The following is a 12,441-nucleotide window of genomic DNA, read 5'->3' as shown; positions in this document are numbered from 1 at the left end:
CCGTCGAATCTGCATCAATTTCCTGTATTTTCTTCGAATCACAGCAACTGCAGAATAATAATTCCTAGAAACGAAAAGTATTTTTCCTTGATTCAGTAATAACATAGCGAAGTGGAGCTAAGTCGCCGCCTCTGGCCACTCCGCAAGTACTCATTAATCGAGTTAATCGTGCCATGATTTCTCAGGGTGCCGCATACGATCACCTGTAAATAGCGCCACTTATAGTGCCATTGAATCAATCACAAGCTCATAATACGTTGACAGCTCAGTTTCAGGATTGTGCGCGCTGCTCGAAAGAGGTCAACCGAGGCACGGCACTTGAATTCCACGTTAAGTGGTGCATTATAATAGCGGGAGGACAACAACAAAAAATCCCCCTGCAGATGCGACAATTGGACGTCAACAAGCGGCCGACTGCTGACAAATTATAGCCGCACTGATCGTCCGAAAAAAAAAAAACGGATGCTGCGGCGAAGTGTACTTAGATTTATGATCTAATTTCTGATGTGCGTTCGCTGGAAGTAGTATCGCAAGTCATCATGATTCTGACGCAGCTAAAAAGTTGGGATTTCCACACTGATAAAGTGCTAACAATGTGAGAAAATAAATCATAATCGCATCGCAGATGCCAGTCGGATGCTTTTTTTTCTTTCTCCTCCCCCATTAGAACACTTGGAACTTGGAGATGCGCATTGCTGCGTCATATAGCGCCACGGTTGAGAAGGTTAATCTTATAATGCTCAATCGAGAGGGAAATCAATGGAAGGCTGCTGCTCGGAGTGGAAAATAACGAAGTGTCGTTTCCGGGTAGACCCGCAAACAGCAAGCCCGCGTACTTCGTGGAAGGTGAAACCGTGTCAAGGCGTCGAATTAATAGTAGTAATTGCAATGCAGCGATCGTTGGTTGTGGTGTGAAGTATCCAATATTGGGTATTAAACGTATCGAGTACAATGGATCGGATCCTGCGGAACTACGACCATCCCGATTTCTTCCAATTTCGGAAATTATGAATTGGAGAATGAAAAAATAGAGTTCTCCCCATTAGATGGCGACCAAGAGACCCGGATCACGCTGTTGTTGTGGTTAAGGTTTCCCTCGTGTCAGTTCACGCTAATTGTAAGGTACTTTCTGCGCCAAGCAGGAATTGAATAGAATTACGAGGTGTCTGAGAAATCAATCCATACAAGTTGCGGCTCGTGTCGCATTCGACGCAACGTGATATTTAAATCTGTTACTGTGGCTGTGGTGGAGTAGAAATGTCATTATTCTCCCATTCGGTGGGAAATGATGATGCTGATGCTGTCCTGTAGTTGATGGGGTCAATCTTTTGTGTTTGTTTTCGTGCTTTGTGGGCGTCATCTTTATGCAAATGGGGGTTTTCCAGGTTGATTGCTGTGACACAGATGTGTTTACACACTGATGTTTTGTCTTGTAACCTTAAAACACTCTTAACGCGAGAACAGATAAGTAAACTAAGATATATTTTAATGTGTTTTATTTTTGTACTTTTTCAGAATGGATGTTTTTGATCCGTTCGCTATTTCTATTTCTCGTATGCAATACGGTTTAAATTACAAGCAGTAGTTGCTGGTTAACGTCACCAGCAGCTGAGCTGACGTGAATTGGATGGTCAAAAGGTCAAATCCTGCACCTACAACTATATCTCGTAGAAAAGTATCATCCGCAATATTACGTGAAATGACGTGGAAAGTTTGTTTACAGCTAATATTCAACCAAACAAAAGATTCCAATAAGATCGATTGCAATCGCGAGAAGTGAATATTTCAATAGCTGATTTATGGTCGGCTGATGTCTTGATTTGTGTTGTGTTAAAGTTTAAGAGCCTTGTTAGAATAGTCTTGTTCCAATCTGCAATTATCCAACTTGTTGTAGTCAATATATTGGTTTGAAGAATAAGTTCATTGTGTTTTTATATTTCATTCATTTTACGACGATTTGTTTGCTGTTTGGCAAAGGATAAGTATTCATTCGAAAGAACCGCACACACAGGGTAAGTTGATCAATATATAGGTAGGGTGCCAATGAATGTATGGGAAAAAATCGACCATAAAATTTCAAAAAGTTACCCTTTACAAAATGTTCACCACCTCGAAAAAACATCCTATGCAAAATATCAGCTCAATCGGACGTAAGGGATTGTGGCGCAAAGCGGTCAAAGTTTGAGTTTTTTGAAAAATCATCGGAAATCGGGTTTTTTATCAAAAAAATGTTGATGCCAAATGTCTTAAAATTGCTTGACACGTCGAGATTCTGATCAAAAATCGACTTTTTTCTGATCAAAAATCGACTACAGACAAACCATTTTTTTGGGCAGGGAATAGGGACCGCACAAAGAAGTCGCATAAAAAATGGGTGGGTTATATCTTTGATATAACCGCAAGGTTTACGTGGGACTACCTTAGCTTAGCAATCATTTGTTTGTATTGATTGAATTTTTGATTGAGTAAAACAATTTCCGAATTTAATTGAATTCAATATCTTTGCTTTTTAAGTAAAGAGATTGAATAAATGCCATGTAATGTCATGCATGCATTGTGATAGATTATGTTCTTCGTTCCAAGTAAATTGAATGACAGTCCTTTTACGTTTGGTTTGATGCCTAGGACAAAATATGTGAACGGAAGAATTTTCAAACGATTATTTTATTTTACATTTCACTATGAAGGTTGCATCTCTCAAGTGTACGTACTTCTTCGAACAGCGGATTTGCATGAATTGATGAATTTCTGGTACTCAGTTTCGATTTTGACATGTACGTCGAACGCATATTGTTTGATCGATAGGCGTTATCGCAGCAAATGGTTATCAATATTTTGCCTAATCATAGAATGGTATGCGTAGAAATTCAGTGAGCAGCAAATATGAATTTTGCTTGCTTTAAACTTGAAAGTTCATTCACCTCTAATGTCTGCACGATTTTCCCAGGTTCCTAAGTTTAGAAGACAGTGTAAAGGAAACATATTTTAGTCTGCACAAAGATAAGCGAGTACCAAAGTACGTATATTGGGTAAACACATTTCAATCGGAACAAAAATACCCCCGACTTGCATGAATTAGCAATGCCAATTTCCCCACGCTTCATTAATTAGAAGTCTGTGTCAGGGGATCACATTTCAGTCGGAAGAAAAATGCCTCCAACTTACGTTATTTGTAATGCCAATTTCCCACGCTCCTTGGATTTAAAGTCTGTGTTAGGGAAACACATTCCGGTCGGAACAAAAATACCCCTGACCTGCATGAATTTGCAATGCCAACTCCCCCAGACACCTTGATTCTGAAGTCTGTGTTGGGGAAACACATTTCAGTCGGAACAAAAATACCCCCGGCCTACATGAATTTGCAATGCCAATTTCCCCACGCTCCATGGATTTGAAGTCTGTGTTAGGGAAACATATTTCAGTCGGAACAAAAATACCCCCGACTTTCATGTATTTGCAATGCCGATTTCCCCAAGGCTGCTTGGTTATGATGGCTGTGTTGGGGAAGCCGTAAATCGGGCCAATCAAAACGAGGCAGTTAGGGCGTTTAGATAACGCTTAACATTTTACAGTTATTCAATTGTTTATCTAATGAAAAATAACATTTTATTAATTACGATAGACGCGTAGAAAAATTCCCTATCAATTGATGCAAACATCTTTCCGATCCAGTAAGAAATGTTCGAGTTATAAGCATTCGGAATCTTTCATTTTCTCCTGCATGTTCTGTGTTTAGGTTTTCATTTTACCCCCCATATACTCCGGTTAGACGTAGTCCCACGTCAAAAAAATCGTGCAAAACTTCATCAGTAGCTTTAAAAAGTCGTGTTCGGTACACATTTTGAAAAAAAAACTTTATTTGTGCCGTAGATAGGGACCGCATAAAAAAAGTTTCCCCCAAGAAAATAACTCAAATCCACGCCATTCACCGTTTAATTTCCTTTTGTTTCCCTGCTTTGCGATGGGACACTTTGCCTTTTCGGTTGCGCGCGGCTGTTTTGTGCTTTTAGTTGCATGCCGAAACGTGTAGCTGTTAGAAATCATGTCATGCAAAAACTTAGAGCATTTGATGAGAGAAGAGGAATGATTTCAGAAGTGGATAATTGAGACGCAAATATGCTTTTTTCGCACTGAAATGCATATAAACCATCGAAAAAAACTAAATGGGCGATAACTTCGTCAAATATGCTTCTTTTCATACACCGCACAAAAAAAACCGCACAAGAACAGAAAATCGCACAAAAAATTTATAGGAGGTTGTGTTCAAGACACGACCGCCTTGTTGACGTAGAACTACACTGTGGTTTTATTCAAGTCGCTTGTTTATAACTGCAGATATTATTTTAAAATGCTACAAAAATTTTGAAATCACCATTCCACCAGTTTGGTCGCTTTGAAATGTTTTTTTTATTGTAAATTCATTCAACGATAATTATATGATGATTCATTCTTGTGCTCGCAGAACAATTCATGCTCGAGATAAGCGCAGCTGTCATCCTTAGTGGAGAAAGTTTTGCTAATGGTAAGCAAAACCCAATCACATACAAAATTCCAGAACGACATTTACTTTCTTGGTGACTAAATAAACGAAATAAACTCTATCTGTTAATCTTCATAACCTCGAAAAGAGTAGCACTGCGTCATTATGATCAAGGTTAGCGCAAATGCAATCCTAGTTGAAAGCAGTTTTGCGACTGGCATGCGAGCCCAAACAAATTAATAATTTAATAACTTATAACTTATAATAACTTATAATAAATAATAATTTAATAACTTATAAATAACTTATTAATAACTTATAGAATAACTTGGTACTCCCCAAATATTTCATTGGTGTACAACCTTCACACCTGCTTCGCCATAGAGTCAGTTCAATGCATTGATGACAGGAAACAAACAATGTTAACTGCTTGGAAAAAGTTGAATATTTTGTCTCAGCAGAGATTCATTACCTATATCCTAGCTTAAATATTTCCCTCCCGCTATCTCCCTTCCTTGTGTATATTCATCATTACGACTGCATAATTTGCAACACCAAACAACCGTCAATCATAGCATAAAAAAATAGGCGATTGTTGCATCGTTACAGGGCCAATGCACACGGGAGCAGATACAAATGGGGTTTCAGCGTAGCGAAGATGCACTATTTTTACGTACGGGTCATTTTGTGGAGAGAGTTTTGCTACCGTAATACGAAACCAAATCGCAGAAATATTTTCAGAACATTTATTTTCTTGGTGAGTAGACGATAGTCTAGCTTGATGATTTCCCACACAAAAGTGTGGGAAATCATCAAGCCTTAATGCAATGGCGTCAGTTTGACGCAATGATTACAATGCTAGAGACATCAGCGAGTGAGTAATTTGGTCGCGTCCACAGCTCAATTCGAAACGAAGACATCTGATGAGGCAAAACAAGGAAGAACAAGCGATATCCATTGCTTTGAATACAGAACGATACTGAAAGTTTGCCTTCCTTCCTTACTTGAGACTGAAACTTCTTCAGTTCATTCGTCTCTAGCCTTCAAAAAGGCCCTTGGAAAACTTTACTTTATCCATCATATTACTCCTCCAACCCATTGCCTTGAGAAAGGCATTCGATCCCTCGCCGTCCAGCTCGCCCAGCAACGATGTTGTCCAGTCGATTTCCTCTCGAAAAATGAAAGTTTGCCTCAGCGAGATCCACTGTTTCTACTCTAGGCAAATATTCCCCTTCGTTCTTTATCTTTTGCTTTGTTCACGGAGACTTTACATCTTACTCGTCGATAAGTTGCTCGTTATTGACAGCTCTGTTCGGGAAAGCACACAAATGAACAGAACAAATATATGGGGAAATTGAATGAAATTTAAACCGTATACAAACTATGAGATTGTAATATATAGCTTATCAAACAAATCTTAGGGAATTTCCGATTCGTTTGGTATGTAAATCGCCAAAATCCGTTCGCGGCAAAAATAGTTATTAACGTTAAGTTTATTTCATAAAATCGTGACCTGTTTTCTGATTTAGCATCCTTAATGAAAGACGTAGTTCTACGTCAAAAAAATTCTCACAAAAACAGGTTTTACTGTATTTAGACGGAAAAACGAACATTTTTTTTCGTCATTTTTTCCGAGATAACAGTTGTAGTAACCCTAGCTGGCTAAATAGCTTTGCAGTTAATTAATGCAAAGCAAAAATATGCGCATCGATGAAAAAAAGACCACACACACGCAATCTTCTCATGCAATAGTCGCACATGGCATACTCGTCGTGAGATGAGCGAACGGGTGCAAGTCGGGAGAAAGCATTCCGAAGGCATTCGAACGGTGTGAGAGAGGGAGCGAGAGATGATTTCACCACGGGAGCTTCTTTCCGATCGTTCGGTACGATCGAGGTAAGGAAGTAGATGTTACGGCAGTATCGGAATAGCGTTCAAGGGAGTATCCTACGATTTTGGGTAGAAGATTTGGCTATTTTGTGGAAAATTCCGATACAGTATTTTGGAAAAGTTCAGAGTGAGCTCGTTCCGTGAGTTGTTCATACGTGGCATCAAGTATCGCGCGAGTGATAAATTAAACGTTGATTTCGGTCAGTGATATGCCGATAATTCGGGAGTTTTAAGTGATAAGAAGTCCCAACGTTTCTGTGCTGGCTGGCTCGGGGAATAGATATTAAAAAGAATCCCCCCAGTAAAGGAGCAACATATCAAAAGTGAGAAGTGAGAAGAACCCATTAGATCGTGTGAGCGGCAGCGACGACGACGATAACGGCAGATGAGTGCGAGAGCATAGAGAGAGTGATTGCGAGCGTGTGTTGAGAGCTTTCGTGTGTTGTTTTCTGCTCCGAAAGCTCAGGTCTAAGTTTTTCGTTGCACATGTTCTGCCAGTGTTGGCAGTTGTGGTGATCTGTTTTCCCTCTTGTGAAGGGAAATACAGAAAGACAGAACACAGTAAATCTCGACGATTAATGCAATTTCAAGACATTTGGTATCAAATTTTTTTTTAAAAACCCCGATTTTCGGTGTTTTGGTTGTTTAAAAAAAAACTCAAATTTTAACGTCTGTGACACTAATAAATGAAGTCCGAATGAGCTTATATTTTGCGTAGGATATATTATCGTGGAATTCTACATTTCGCACCAAGTTCCGATGAAAAATCGAGATAACTATTAAATTGGTATCCAAAACCATACGTTTCGTCTCGTATTCCGAAAAAAAAAAGTCCCAGAGTATCCATTTCTGACAAAAAAATTCTCGAGAAGACACTAGATCTCGACGTTTCATGCAATTCTAAGGCATTTGGCATCAAATTTCCTTTACCTCCCCCCTTGGGTGATTTTTCGATTTTTGAAAAACTCAAACTTTGACCGCTTTGTGCCACTCCCCCTAAAGTCCCTGATATTTGGCATAGGGTGTTTTTTCGAGGTGGTGAACGTTTTTTTTGGGGTAACTTTTTGAAGTTCGAGATGACCATTTTCATTGCCCCCCTAATATAGGGCATGTTTGTTATATAATAGGCATGTTTTTTTTTATCAGATAATAAGCGTTTTTTCTGTTAGATGCTTCCTTCATTTTCATTTAATTGATTAAATCAAAACAAAAACAGTTAACAAATATCATGTTGTCAATTAAAAAAAAAACAAATTAATGAAAATTTCAAACTCGCATCTTTTTTCTATTTGAAAACTACATAAGAGCCTTTAAAAGTCTGGTTCTGCTTATAATAGTAACTCTGGTTTATGAATCGATAGCGTTAAATTCCGTTGTTGGAAATTAGTCAGGCAAACTTTTCCAGCCATTTCGTTCGTTTTCCAGCCTCTCTTATATCTGACATCCGAATCCTGAACATCGTTTATTCGATTATCGATTAATCGTGGGGTCATTTTTAAATATTCGATATATTCGAATAATTGTCTTTAAGTATTCGTTTAATCGAGCGAATATTTATTTGATGATTTGATTATTCAACGCTCAAGGCCACGCCCATTCCAATTTGACAAGCATTAGCGTTATGTTAGAAGCGTTTCCAGGATTCTACAATGAGAATATACAAGATGTAGAGAATTTATTCTGTACTCTAAAGATAAAATTACTCCCTAAGGAAATCACAGTTTCAAAAAACGAGTATGTGCAGAGTTGGTAGACAAAAATTGGATGGCTAAAAATAATTGACGGTTCGTTCGTATTTCGGCGCTTCGATGTCTTGTTTGTAACGTTCTCACTATGCCTCACTCCGATTTTTTTCTGAATATAATCAGAACGAAAATAAGCTTCGAGATCGGCTCAGCAACGATACGATGACGCTATTTTGAGATTAAAAGATTTGATCAAACGCTACGATGTTTGCAACTCGAAAATTTTAATAAACGATCGTATGCAATCTAGATTCAGAATAACTATGTATTAAATAAATAAGTATTTTTTTCATGCTAATAAATAAGTTTTTTCTCTACAATAAATTCTTTCGATGGTACAGATTTTTGGTAGATTTTTCGAAAAAAAGTACAGATGAGAAAGAATGTGGCAACACTGCTCACAACCATGGTATCCACATATATATACTTGATATACCTGTTATATCGGTGCTGTTATACCAATGAACTAGAACAGGGGTTTTCAAATAGTGCTCAGCGGGAAATTTGTGCTCCACGAAGTTATAGCAAATACTCCCACTTGAAATCCCTCTTTGAAGTAAGCCATTGTTTAATTTTATTTCACGGGGCATATAGTGAATTATCTTGTTTACTTCAGGTCAAATGTCGTGTAACTGCGACGCGCAACCGTAATAGCCTAATAGAGTAGTTCCCAGTTGGGTAATGTCAATGCAAATAGGATTTGTTTTGTTGATTAAAAAATGCAAGTGTTCCGTCAAATAATTTTGCTATAAAAAGTGCTCTGCCATAAAAAAATCTTAAAACCCCTGCACTAGAATATTACAACACATAATAAAATTAAATCATACTGTGTCATCTCTCTTACAATAATTTTTACCGTCGTCGCTGGGCCGTTAGGTGAGAAAAGGGGTTAGTGTGATCTTATTTGCAAAGTGTCTCTTAATTTTCTCTCTCATATTGCTTTTATATTGCTATGGCATATATTTTATATACAAATTCGCCTCTTGAGTATAGCTGTACCAGTTTGGGTGGATAGCACATTATTTGTTACTTCTAAACTCATTTAATGTAATGTATAAGGATATCAAAAAATGCACAAAAAAATATGATGGATTTAGTGCTTAGGGTACCATTAATTCCTTGTTGTTAAGCTTTCTCTATTTAGAAAAGAAAAATGCGATTTTAATGTTGAATTTAAAACTTGAACAGTTTAAAACTGCATTCGGACCTGTTATTCTTATAGAGAGTAAATTGCTTCACAAATATGGAAAGATTACTTTGACATCTGTTACCCGTCACATTGGCACAAATCGATTAGGTTTGGATGGAACGGATTGCAGCATGAAAAGTCGAGTTCGATACGGTAAATTTCGAGCCTTTATATATCTTCTTATACCCTCAGATCATTCACCTCGTAAAGGAGTATGTATTAATTCTATTGGAAGTGAGCACCAATTGAATGATCAAATATATGAGAATAACATATTCATATATATTTCTTTAAACAATTAAACAGAAACACGACGAAACAGATAAAAACAATATGAATGGATAAAACATGAGGACTAATGTTGTTTAGATTCCCGTAACAAAAAAATACTCCTCAACATGCCCCAACTGCAGCATGCTTCGAGTTGTTGATGTCTCGCTTCTATATATCTCCCCCCACCCCACGCATATATCATCTCTTTCATAAAGGCAATAATAATTGTAATAGTAATTAACATTATACGTGATAAACACATGTTGCTTGATTGTGTCGTGTAGTCAAATGATTCGGATGCAGCATAGCAGTGTAAAATGTTGGTTGGTTGGTATTCAAAGAGAATAAAAACATCTAACACAGGTTGAAGGTTCGCGGCTTACTCAATGGCATTTTAAACGCGTCATGCGATGATGAATAAGAGCTGAATGGCGCTGTGATTAAAAGTTGATACACATGAATTTATGTGAGAAAAACCCTTAGGAAAGATGTACTAGTAGATTGGTGGAATTGTCACCACTATCTTCTTTATGATAATTAATCTACACCAAGGTTTCAATTTATTTAGTTGATTTCTCCTGCTGAACCATTTAACGCATTCCCGATGAAATCCACACACATTATGCATATCCACACTATCCACTTAACTTCGTTAAGTAATTGATTCCAAAATCGAACGATTCAAAACCCCAAGCAAACAATGTGTTTACATAATGCGGTGAATTATATTGTAGTATAACTTAGTTTCTACTATGATTCCTACGAAAAACATTTTTTTAAATAAGTATATCGGAGAATCAAAATAAATTATTTGCAACTTTGTAAATTCATGAAAAAACCGGTTTTTCTAGAACATGATGCCGTTAGGACAATCTGGAAAATCTCATTAAAGTAAAATCATATCTGATACAACAGTTCAAGACAATTCTAAATCTGTCAATTGCTCGAGCCGATGCATACACATATGTTTTCTATATCAGAATTCATCTTGAAGTCCACGCCACTCGCCACCAAGTTCTGAATTCAAAACTATAGACAGATCAAATAGTTCAGAATTCAGTGTTAAGAGTTTAGAGTTCAGAGTGGTACGAAACCGAGAAAGTCGGAAAGAAGCCCGTTTTTAGATGTAGTGGTACTATCTAGCTATTACTAGAAACTAATTTTTTAGCACTCTATCATCATAAAATACATCGTGAAGTTAAAATTACGAATATTTTCATACTACATCCGTTATTCAAAAAATTGACTTGAAATAATAAATAAAAAGCTGCATTGTTAACAACGTTTTTCCGAGTGTTATGATACGCATTCAAATGCGATAAAAAAAAAGCAAACAACGTGTCAAATTATTCGAATGGATGTACTTTACCAATCTTATAGCTTGATTACACATTCAAGATTTAATACATTGACATATGGAGAGGTAAAAGGCATCATGTTAAATTAGTTGACATTTTATTTTTAATAGAAGATTAAAATACTATCCTCGCCGATGCCCAGGCACTAACAACGTTCAAGATGTTCTTTAGTATTTATATTAGGAGAGTCTGATAAAAACTTCTGGCCAATTTTCGATGGTACGATCAAAAAAAGAGAAAAAAGAAAAACAAAAAAAGGTAATGATGATTAAGAAATGTATGGAAAAGGAATACCTAGTGGAGATTGATGTTATTGTTTGTTTATAACAGAATGAAACTATTTTCGATTACGAGGAGGCAACTTTTTGAGCTCCTTCGGGAGAAAGTGAGACTCGGCAGGGCTCAGCAGGCAGAAAAAGCAATTGAATTAGCATATGTTGGGTAAGCTTCTCGAAGTTTGTCTCGCCAAATATGATTTGGAAGATTCTGTAGTTCGAAGTGAAACGTCGCCTTTTTGCGATGTGCCTGGAGAAGATTGTGGTTTCGTTCTTAGAGGATCATCATTCTAATGGGAAAACTGGTCACGTTTTTATGAAATAAAGTTAACGTTAATAACTATGTTTGCTGCGAACGGATTTTAACGATTTGCATACCAATCGGATCGGAAATTTTCTAAGATTTGTTTTATATGCTATACATTACAATCCCATAGTCTGTATATGGTTGAAATTGATGAAAATTGGAAGCATTCCCATTTCCCTATACATTTGTTCTGTCCATTTATGTGCTTTCCCGAACAGAGCTGTCAATAACAGGCAACTTATGCAGCCGCTAGAATAGAAACAACGAGGGGGTGTAGCGAAAAGAGAATATTTGCGAAGTATACTACGCCCTTGCATAGTAACTAAGCTGTCGCTAGCGTATAAGTATTGCATCTCCTCTGAGGAAAATTCTCAGAATCTTTCTGTGCCCGAAACAACAAAGGTCGCTTATTCTGCTCGTTTTGTGTTTTATGTTTCCCCTTGAGCTGTGAACGCTAGCGAATATTTCGAATATTATAGGTCGCTTCTAGCCATCAGTGTTTGACTTTGTGTGTGTTGCTCGTTTTCGTTGCGCGAAACTTAGAACTTGTTCATTTCCTGTACATGTAAATAGCACACCTTCGATACTTTTAGTTGCCATTCGTATTTGCTCTCGTGCGCATCGGCTCTGTTATGATGCAACAAACTCCCAGCTTTGTTGACGGTTTTGACCGAGAATCAAGAATCGATTTTCCATAAACGGTCATTCTCGCGATGTTTCATTTTTATCGCTGCAACTGTGTGCATCTGTTAGACGCGTGTTTGATGCTCGTTCAATGGAAGAATGTTGGATATTGATGCACGGAAGATGCCTCTCGTTAAATACTCATTGCAATGCGTGCATTGATATAAAGAAACAAATTGCGACATATGACCAATTAGTGTATTGTTCTCGCAAAGGCAAGAAAGAATCATTACTTCTCGA

General features: G+C 37.4%; 1 protein-coding gene across 1 annotated transcript in view; it reads left to right on the top strand.

Moving 5' to 3' along the window:
• Positions 1 to 6,463: 6,463 nt before the first annotated feature.
• LOC129770090 (neuropeptide F-like) overlaps positions 6,464 to 12,441 on the top strand; it is a 45,711-nt gene continuing 39,733 nt past the window's right edge. Inside the window, exon 1 of the mRNA XM_055772722.1 lies at positions 6,464 to 6,693. The gene's annotated coding sequence lies outside the window, so the exon portion shown is untranslated. The remainder of the gene's footprint in view (positions 6,694 to 12,441) is intronic.

Source organism: Toxorhynchites rutilus, chromosome 1 (genome assembly GCF_029784135.1).
Source record: "Toxorhynchites rutilus septentrionalis strain SRP chromosome 1, ASM2978413v1, whole genome shotgun sequence".
Classification (NCBI taxonomy): Eukaryota; Metazoa; Arthropoda; class Insecta; order Diptera; family Culicidae; genus Toxorhynchites; species Toxorhynchites rutilus.
Note: the sequence above shows the minus strand (reverse complement) of the source record. Positions and strands in the feature narration are given on the sequence as shown.